The sequence below is a fragment of the Pimephales promelas genome, chromosome 9 (assembly GCF_988280905.1).
Source record: "Pimephales promelas chromosome 9, fPimPro1.hap1.1, whole genome shotgun sequence".
NCBI classification, from domain to species: domain Eukaryota; kingdom Metazoa; phylum Chordata; class Actinopteri; order Cypriniformes; family Leuciscidae; genus Pimephales; species Pimephales promelas.
In genome coordinates, this window is record NC_142777.1 from 10,105,287 (window position 1) to 10,116,996 (window position 11,710).

Consider the following 11,710-nt stretch of genomic DNA (forward strand, 5'->3'; position numbering starts at 1 on the left):
CCTATTGAGGAGAAGTGTCCTATCACTTTTATCAGAGATCGGGGGTACGGTGTTCGACCCAGGGGCGAACAAATTTCCAAAAAATCCCATAGACTTAACATTGAGACAAACTTTGACGACTCGTAGCTCCAAACAAGGATTTCGGACAAACGTGAGATTTGCCACATTTGAAGAGGCTGGCAGGCTCTTTAAGAACATACCACACAATGGGGTAAAAGTTGCACCCCTGGGGGGCAGGAGCTGCCCAAAGTTTCCCCATTGACTTACTATGGTGAAGGACGTCCCATCAAATGCATGTGTTTTTCCTACTATGGTAAATTGCATAGGGATTTTGTATTGAACATAGCTCTGGATCACAGTGTCATAGAGACAAGGGGGCGGGCTCATTTTACTCAGATGACCAATCAGTCTCTCAGGATCATTGTGAAGCTATTAAGCCACGCCCTAGCAACCATATAGAGCACCTTAGCAACAAGTACCATAGACTTCCATTGAAAGAGATCAAAGGGATATCTCCGGATAGAAGTGTCATAGAAACATGAGGGTGGGCTCGTTTGACTTGGGCCAGCAAACAGCCAATCCTGAATCACCTCAATACTTACTGGCAACGCCCTAGCAACCATTGTAGAGCACCTTAGCAACCAAAATCCAAAGAGGGATATCTTCCATTCTGAATGTCATAGAGGCATGGGAGTTGTATTATATCATTCATACTGACAAGCAGCCTTTGGAGATTCATGATTGGCAGCTGCCAAGCCACTCCCTAGCAACCAAACAGAGTACCCAGCAACCATTTTGCAAGACCTATATCTCTGCATCAAAACATCGTATAGAGATGGGGGTTGGTTTATACATTCACATTGACTTTGGAGCTTCATGATTGGCAGCTGCCAAGCCACTCCCTAGCAACCAAACAGAGTACCCTAGCAACCATTTTGTAAGACCTACATCTCTGCATCAAAACATCGTATAGAGATGGGGGTTGGCTCTTTTTACTCATGCTAGCAAACATGACTTGCTACATGCTACACATGCTAGCAGTGAATAGCTACATGCTAATATTGATTAGCTAAGTGCTAAATCATGCCAAGAAAATGCTACAAATTTCATAGTAACCATCTGTGACAACTACCAACCACCTATATCAGAACATCCAAGCAACCTCCTAGCAACACCCTAGCAACCACCTAGCAACCACCCAGAACACGTTAGCAACACCCTAGCAACCACCCAGAATACCCTAGCAACCACCTAACAACACCATAGCAACCACCCAGAACACCCTAGCAACCACCAAGAACACCCTAGCAACCACCCAGAATACCCTAGCAACTGCCTAACAACACCATAGCAACCACCCATAACACCCTAGCAACCACCCAGAATACCCTAGCAACCACCTAGCAACACCCTAGCAACCACTCAGAACACCCTAGCAACCGCTTAGCAACACCATAGCAACCACCCAGAACACCCTAGCAACCACCTAGCAACACCCTAGCAACCACACAGAACACCCTAGCAACCACCTAGCAACACCCTAGCAACCACCTAGCAACCACCCTAGCAACCAGCCAGAACACCCTAGCAACCGGGTGGTGAGTTTTGCCACTGCAAGCACCACTTCACATTTTCCTCTGGAAATGTACATTCTAGTTAGTGGTGCTTGCTGAAAGCAAGGCAACACTATTACTATTGTGTTTTTTGAGTCGGCCCAAAAGTTTGGCACGCTACTCCTCCCGCAGTTTTTGTCACACACCCATGAATGAGGTCTCAAAACGTGCGGAATATTCGGGAATGGTGTGCTATGACTTTTCTAAGCGATCGGGGGTACGATGTTCGCCCGAAGGGCGAACAAATTTCCCAAAAATCCCATAGACTTAACATTGCGACAAACTTTGACGACTCATAGCTCCGAGCGAGGATTTCACAGAAGCCTGCGATTTACCACATTTGAAGAGGCTGACAGGCTCTGTAAGAACATACCACACAATGGGGTAAAAGTTGCACCCCTGGGGGGCAGGAGCTGCCCAAATATTCCCCCATTGACCCCCATGTTATTTATTATTAGTGGTGCTTGCTGAAAGCAAGGCAACACTATTACTATTGTGTTTTTTGAGTCGGCCCAAAAGTTTGGCACGCTACTCCTCCCGCAGTTTTTGTCACACACCCATGAATGAGGTCTCAAAACGTGCGGAATATTCGGGAATGGTGTGCTATGACTTTTCTAAGCGATCGGGGGTACGATGTTCGCCCGAAGGGCGAACAAATTTCCCAAAAATCCCATAGACTTAACATTGCGACAAACTTTGACGACTCATAGCTCCGAGCGAGAATTTCACAGAAGCCTGCGATTTACTACATTTGAAGAGGCTGACAGGCTCTGTAAGAACATACCTCACAATGGGGTAAAAGTTGCACCCCTGGGGGGCAGGAGCTGCCCAAATTTTCCCCCATTGACTCCCATGTTATTTATTAGTGGTGCTTGCTGAAAGCAAGGCAACACTATTACTATTGTGTTTTTTGAGTCGGCCCAAAAGTTTGGCACGCTACTCCTCCCGCAGTTTTTGTCACACACCCATGAATGAGGTCTCAAAACGTGCGGAATATTCGGGAATGGTGTGCTATGACTTTTCTAAGCGATCGGGGGTACGATGTTCGCCCGAAGGGCGAACAAATTTCCCAAAAATCCCATAGACTTAACATTGCGACAAACTTTGACGACTCATAGCTCCGAGCGAGAATTTCACAGAAGCCTGCGATTTACTACATTTGAAGAGGCTGACAGGCTCTGTAAGAACATACCTCACAATGGGGTAAAAGTTGCACCCCTGGGGGGCAGGAGCTGCCCAAATTTTCCCCCATTGACTCCCATGTTATTTATTAGTGGTGCTTGCTGAAAGCAAGGCAACACTATTACTATTGTGTTTTTTGAGTCGGCCCAAAAGTTTGGCACGCTACTCCTCCCGCAGTTTTTGTCACACACCCATGAATGAGGTCTCAAAACGTGCGGAATATTCGGGAATGGTGTGCTATGACTTTTCTAAGCGATCGGGGGTACGATGTTCGCCCGAAGGGCGAACAAATTTCCCAAAAATCCCATAGACTTAACATTGCGACAAACTTTGACGACTCATAGCTCCGAGCGAGGATTTCACAGAAGCCTGCGATTTACCACATTTGAAGAGGCTGACAGGCTCTGTAAGAACATACCACACAATGGGGTAAAAGTTGCACCCCTGGGGGGCAGGAGCTGCCCAAATATTCCCCCATTGACCCCCATGTTATTAGTGGTGCTTGCTGAAAGCAAGGCAACACTATTACTATTGTGTTTTCTGAGCCGGCCAAAAAGTTTGACGCGCTACTCCTCCCGCAGTTTTTGTCACACACCCATGAATGAGGTCTCAAAACGTGCGGAATATTCGGGAATGGTGTGCTATGACTTTTCTAAGCGATCGGGGGTACGATGTTCGCCCGAAGGGCGAACAAATTTCCCAAAAATCCCATAGACTTAACATTGCGACAAACTTTGACGACTCATAGCTCCGAGCGAGAATTTCACAGAAGCCTGCGATTTACCACATTTGAAGAGGCTGACAGGCTCTGTAAGAACATACCTCACAATGGGGTAAAAGTTGCACCCCTGGGGGGCAGGAGCTGCCCAAATTTTCCCCATTGACCCCCATGTTATTTATTATTCTTCTTCTTATTATTATTCTGGCCACTTTTTGGTTCGCTACTCCTCCCGCAGCTTTTGTCACAGACCCATGGGTGAGGCGTCAAATCGACCGGCTCATTTAGGAGAGGTGTGCTATGACTTTTCTAAGAGATCGGAGGTACGATGGTCGCCCCAGAGCCGAAAAACGGCCCAAAAAAATCCCATAGACTTAACATTGCGCAAAAATTTGACGAGTCATAGCTCTGAGCGAGGATTTCGCAGAAACCAGCAATTTACCACATTTGAAGAGGCTGACAGGCTCTGTAAGAAAATACCTCACAATGGGGTAAAAGTTGCACCCCTGGGGGGCAGGAGCTGCCCAAAATTTTGCCAAAATTCCCATAGACTTAACATTGCGAAAAAATTTGACGAGTCATAGCTCTGAGCGAGGATTTCGCAGAAACCTGCAATTTACCACATTTGAAGAGGCTGACAGGCTCTGTAAGAAAATACCTCACAATGGGGTAAAAGTTGCACCCCTTGGGGGCAGGAGCTCCCCAAATTTTTCCCATTGAAAATTTTCTAGTATAGCATTTTACTATTCCAGGAAAAAGTTTGGAGCACTCCTACGTCCACAGTTTTTGTCACAGACCCATGAATGAGGCATCAAATCGTGCGGCCTATTGAGGAGAAGTGTCCTATCACTTTTATCAGAGATCGGGGGTACGGTGTTCGACCCAGGGGCGAACAAATTTCCAAAAAATCCCATAGACTTAACATTGAGACAAACTTTGACGACTCGTAGCTCCAAAAAAGGATTTCGGACAAACGTGAGATTTGCCACATTTGAAGAGGCTGGCAGGCTCTTTAAGAACATACCACACAATGGGGTAAAAGTTGCACCCCTGGGGGGCAGGAGCTGCCCAAAGTTTCCCCATTGACTTACTATGGTGAAGGACGTCCCATCAAATGCATGTGTTTTTCCTACTATGGTAAATTGCATAGGGATTTTGTATTGAACATAGCTCTGGATCACAGTGTCATAGAGACAAGGGGGCAGGCTCATTTTACTCAGATGACCAATCAGTCTCTCAGGATCATTGTGAAGCTATTAAGCCACGCCCTAGCAACCATATAGAGCACCTTAGCAACAACTCCCATAGACTTCCATTGAAAGAGATCAAAGGGATATCTCCGGATAGAAGTGTCATAGAAACATGAGGGTGGGCTCGTTTGACTTGAGCCAGCAAACAGCCAATCCTGAATCACCTCAACACTTACTGGCAACGCCCTAGCAACCATTGTAGAGCACCTTAGCAACCAAAATCCAAAGAGGGATATCTTCCATTCTGAATGTCATAGAGTCATGGGAGTTGGTTTATATCATTCATACTGACAAGCAGCCTGTGGAGTTTCATGATTGGCAGCTGCCAAGCCACTCCCTAGCAACCAAACAGAGTACCCTAGCAACCATTTTGCACGACCTATATCTCTGCATCAAAACATCGAATAGAGATGGGGGTTGGTTTATACATTCACATTGACTTTGGAGCTTCATGATTGGCAGCTGCCAAGCCAGTCCCTAACAACCAAACAGAGTACCCTAGCAACCATTTTGTAAGACCTACATCTCTGCATCAAAACATCGTATAGAGATGGGGGTTGGCTCTTTTTACTCATGCTAGCAAACATGACTTGCTACATGCTACACATGCTAGCAGAGAATAGCTACATGCTAATATTGATTAGCTAAGTGCTAAATCATGCCAAGAAAATGCTACAAATTTCATAGTAACCATCTGTGACAACTACCAACCACCTATACCAGAACATCCAAGCAACCTCCTAGCAACACCCTAGCAACCACCTAGCAACCACCCAGAACACGTTAGCAACACCCTAGCAACCACCCAGAATACCCTAGCAACCACCTAATAACACCATAGCAACCACCCATAACACCCTAGCAACCACCCAGAATACCCTAGCAACCACCTAGCAACACCCTAGCAACCACTCAGAACACCATAACAACCGCTTAGCAACACCATAGCAACCACCCAGAACACCCCAGCAACCACCTAGCAACACCCAAGCAACCACACAGAACACCCTAGCAACCACCTAGCAACCACCTAGCAACCACCCTAGCAACCACCCAGAACACCCTAGCAACCGGGTGGTGAGTTTTGCCACTGCAAGCACCACTTCACATTTTCCTCTGGAAATGTACATTCTAGTGTTGTGAATACTATTCTCCAAGACAAAACTTTGGCACGCTACTCCTCCCGCATTTTTTGTCACAGACACATGAATGAGGTGTCAAATCGACCAGCTCGTTAAGGAGAGGTGTGCTATGACTTTTCTAAGCAATCGGTTGTACGATGTTCGTCTGGCGGGCGATAAATCGGACAGAAAAAGTCCCATAGACTTAACATTGGCACAAAATTGGTGAGATCATATCTTTTGAACAGAAGGTCATAGAGACATGGGGTTGGGCTCATTTTACTCGGCCTATCATGCAGCCAACAAGTAGAGACATAATAACTTCATATTTACGCCCTAGCAACCACTTAGGGCAGCCTAGCAACCATAAATCAACATATTCAAGTCATTTCTCAGCTTCAGAAAATAGAAGAAACATCGATTTTGCCTTTTTTGACTTAGACTGTCAACTAGTGTTTAAATATAATCTCATACACTGTATAATCACACCATAGCAACCATATAGAGTACCCTAGTAACCACCTGAACACATGAATAAGCCAATTCTCCGCTGAATAAGCCATTTCTCATCACACAAACATTGTACAGACATGTTTGGTGTCTCGTATGCAATCATGTACCACACTCTAGCAACCGGGTGGTGAGTTTTGCCACTGCAAGCACCACTTCACATTTTCCTCTGGAAATGTACATTCTAGTGTTGTGAATACTATTCTCCAAGACAAAACTTTGGCACGCTACTCCTCCCGCATTTTTTGTCACAGACACATGAATGAGGTGTCAAATCGACCAGCTCGTTAAGGAGAGGTGTGCTATGACTTTTCTAAGCAATCGGTTGTACGATGTTCGTCTGGCGGGCGATAAATCGGACAGAAAAAGTCCCATAGACTTAACATTGGCACAAAATTGGTGAGATCATATCTTTTGAACAGAAGGTCATAGAGACATGGGGTTGGGCTCATTTTACTCGGCCTATCATGCAGCCAAGAAGTAGAGACATAATAACTTCATATTTACGCCCTAGCAACCACTTAGGGCAGCCTAGCAACCATAAATCAACATATTCAAGTCATTTCTCAGCTTCAGAAAATAGAAGAAACATGGATTTTGCCTTTTTTGATTTAGACTGTCAACTAGTGTTTAAATATAATCTCATACACTGTATAATCACACCATAGCAACCATATAGAGTACCCTAGTAACCACCTGAACACATGAATAAGCCATTTCTCAGCTGAATAAACAATTTATCGTCACAAAAACATCGTACAGACGTGTTTGGTGTCTCGTATGCAAAAATGTGCCACACTCTAGCAACCGAGCGAGCTTTTTGCCACTGCAAGCACCACTTCACATTTTCCTCTGGAAATGTACATTCTAGTTAGTGGTGCTTGCAAAGCAACACTATTGTTATCCTGCATACTTATTAGTGGTGCTTGCAAAGCAACACTATTGTTATCCTGCATACTTATTATTATTCCGCTACTTCTTCTTCTTCTTATTCCGTACAAATTTCGGCGCGCTACTCCTCCCGCAGCTTTTGTCACAGACCCATAAGAGAGGTGTCAAAACGTGCGGCTTGTTCGGGAATGGTGTGCTATGACTTTTCTAAGAGATCGGGTGTACGATGTTCGCACAGCGGACGAAAAAGCGGCCAAAAATGTCCCAAGTCATTTCCTATGGGGAATTTTCAAAAATTCTAATCCCAACTGTCACTTTCTCACAGAAACAAAAAGGGGCCTGACAGCCCTATTTTGACAGCTATTTCAGCCATTAAAACTTTAAAATGTTGAGAAATTTGTAAGCTATAAAAGTTGTATTCAACTTTTTGATATCTATTATACTTTTTTCACAATCTCTACTTTAGTCTCATGATGTTTTTCAAGCCGTTTCTGAAATTATAATGGGAGTCAATGAGAGAGACTGTTCAGAGCTAGAGCACGTGATGTCATAAGCTAGAGTGAGCCAGCTTGAAAACTAATGCTAAAAAATAATTTTTAAATCGCTGGCCTGGCCACAATCTTCACTCTTTGGCCATGAAATTATACTTAAAACGTAGGTATTTTTGTTGTGGTTCCTCTCGTGTGTTTAGTAAATCCCTCGGACTTATAGTTTTTTCTCTGTGTCCTTCCAAATGACAGGAGTGACCGACGATCCTCCATTGGCAGCAATTATAAATTCAGGTCAAACTTTAGTAATCAGAGCATTACGGACCAGTTTTTTAACTTGCCAAAGTGGTCCCTTTTTTCAACTCTATCCACACAAAAAATACATCACAGCGATCACAAAGGCCTTGTCTCGCTAACGGTCAGGTCATTTCGCTGATACAACCTATAGTTTTGTCTCTAGGGAGGTTTGTTCGAGGCCAAGTATCAGCGATTTTGACTAAACATTGGGGGATTTTCAAAAATTCAAATCCCAACTGTCACTTTCTCACAGACACAAAAGGGCCTGACAGCCCTGCTGTAGTGCAGACATCTCTCTCTCCCTAGGAGGATTTATTTTATCAGGCAACCAATAAATAATGGCCTAAAATCTTCATGGTCACACCATAGCAACCAGTTACAGCACCCTAGCAACCGTGGGCGATAGGCACGAGGCCTGCGGCCTCGTGCCATACTAAATAACTCTATAAAAACTCTATAAAAACTAATTTTAGAGACTAAATAGTAATCATCTGTTAAAAAATACACGCCGACATCACAGACCCCTGATTGAGGCGTCAAATTTTGAGGATTATTGAGGAGAGGTGTGCTGTGACTTTTCGTAGCGATCGGGGGTACGGTGTTCGCCCCAGGGGCAAATCATTGGGTAAAAAAGTCCCATAGACTTTTAGTGTTTTTCCTACTATGGTAAATTGCATAGGGATTTTGTATTAAACATAGCTCTGGATCACAGTGTCATAGAGACAAGGGGGCAGGCTCATTTTACTCAGATGACCAATCAGTCTCTCGGGATCATTGTGAAGCTATTAAGCCACGCCCTAGCAACCATATAGAGCACCTTAGCAACAAGTACCATAGACTTCCATTGAAAGAGATCAAAGGGATATCTCCGGATAGAAGTGTCATAGAAACATGAGGGTGGGCTCGTTTGACTTGGGCCAGCAAACAGCCAATCATGAATCACCTCAACAATTTCTGGCCATGCCCTAGCAACCATTGTAGAGCACCTTAGCAACCAAAATCCAAAGAGGGATATCTTCCATTCTGAATGTCATAGAGGCATGGGAGTTGGTTTATCATTCATACTGACAAGCAGCCTTTGGAGTTTCATGATTGGCAGCTACCAAGCCACTCCCTAGCAACCAAACAGAGTACCCTAGCAACCATTTTGCAAGACTTTATCTCTGCATCAAAACATCGTATAGAGATGGGGATTGGTTCATACATTCACATTGACTTTTGAGCTTCATGATTGGCAGCTGCCAAGCCACTCCCTAGCAACCAAACAGAGTACCCTAGCAACCGTTTTGTAAGACCTACATCTCTGCATCAAAACATTGTATAGAGATGGGGGTTGGCTCTTTTTACTCATGCTAGCAAACATGACTTGCTACATGCTACACATGCTAGCAGAGAATAGCTACATGCTAATATTGATTAGCTAAGTGTTAAATCATGCCATGAACATTATAAAAACTCTATAGTAACCATATATGAACACTACCAACCACCTAGTAACACCATAGCAACCACCCAAAATACCATATTAACCACCTAAAACACCCTAGCAACCACCTAGCAACACCATAGCAACCACCCAGAACACCCTAGCAACCACCTAGCAACACCATAGCAACCACCCATAACACCCTAGCAATCACCCAGAACACCCTAGCAACCACTCAGAACACCCTAGCAACCACCTAGCAACACCATAGCAACCACCCAGAACACCCTAGCAACCGCCTAGCAACACCCTAGCAACCACACAGAACACCCTAGCAACCACCTAGCAACACCCTAGCAACCACCCAGAACACCCTAGCAACCGAGCGAGCTTTTTGCCACTGCAAGCACCACTTCACATTTTCCTCTGGAAATGTACATTCTAGTGTTGTGAATACTATTCTCCAAGACAAAACTTTGGCACGCTACTCCTCCCGCATTTTTTGTCACAGACACATGAATGAGGTGTCAAATCGACCAGCTCGTTAAGGAGAGGTGTGCTATGACTTTTCTAAGCAATCGGTTGTACGATGTTCGTCTGGCGGGCGATAAATCGGACAGAAAAAGTCCCATAGACTTAACATTGGCACAAAATTGGTGAGATCATATCTTTTGAACAGAAGGTCATAGAGACATGGGGTTGGGCTCATTTTACTCGGCCTATCATGCAGCCAAGAAGTAGAGACATAATAACTTCATATTTACGCCCTAGCAACCACTTAGGGCAGCCTAGCAACCATAAATCAACATATTCAAGTCATTTCTCAGCTTCAGAAAATAGAAGAAACATGGATTTTGCCTTTTTTGATTTAGACTGTCAACTAGTGTTTAAATATAATCTCATACACTGTATAATCACACCATAGCAACCATATAGAGTACCCTAGTAACCACCTGAACACATGAATAAGCCATTTCTCAGCTGAATAAACAATTTATCGTCACAAAAACATCGTACAGACGTGTTTGGTGTCTCGTATGCAAAAATGTGCCACACTCTAGCAACCGAGCGAGCTTTTTGCCACTGCAAGCACCACTTCACATTTTCCTCTGGAAATGTACATTCTAGTTAGTGGTGCTTGCTGAAAGCAAGGCAACACTATTACTATTGTGTTTTTTGAGTCGGCCCAAAAGTTTGGCACGCTACTCCTCCCGCAGTTTTTGTCACACACCCATGAATGAGGTCTCAAAACGTGCGGAATATTCGGGAATGGTGTGCTATGACTTTTCTAAGCGATCGGGGGTACGATGTTCGCCCGAAGGGCGAACAAATTTCCCAAAAATCCCATAGACTTAACATTGCGACAAACTTTGACGACTCATAGCTCCGAGCGAGAATTTCACAGAAGCCTGCGATTCACCACATTTGAAGAGGCTGACAGGCTCTGTAAGAACATACCTCACAATGGGGTAAAAGTTGCACCCCTGGGGGGCAGGAGCTGCCCAAATTTTCCCCATTGACCCCCATGTTATTTATTATTCTTCTTCTTCTTCTTCTTCTTATTATTATTCTGGCCACTTTTTGGTTCGCTACTCCTCCCGCAAATTTTGTCACAGACCCATGGGTGAGGTGTCAAATCGACCGGCTCATTTAGGAGAGGTGTGCTATGACTTTTCTAAGAGATCGGGGGTACGATGGTCGCCCCAGGGGCGAAAAACGGCCGAAAAAAATCCCATAGACTTAACATTGCGAAAAATTTTGACGAGTCATAGCTCTGAGATCGGATTTCGCAGAAACCTGTGATTTACCACATTTGAAGAGGGTGACAGGCTCTGTAAGAAAATACCTCACATTGGGGTAAAAGTTGCACCCCTTGGGGGCAGGAGCTGCCCAAAATTTTGCCAAAATTCCCATAGACTTAACATTGCGAAAAAATTTGACGAGTCATAGCTCTGAGCGAGGATTTCGCAGAAACCAGCAATTTACCACATTTGAAGAGGCTGACAGGCTCTGTAAGAAAATACCTCACAATGGGGTAAAAGTTGCACCCCTTGGGGGCAGGAGCTCCCCAAATTTTTCCCATTGAAAATTTTCTAGTATAGCATTTTACTATTCCAGGAAAAAGTTTGGAGCACTCCTACGTCCACAGTTTTTGTCACAGACCCATGAATGAGGCATCAAATCGTGCGGCCTATTGAGGAGAAGTGTCCTATC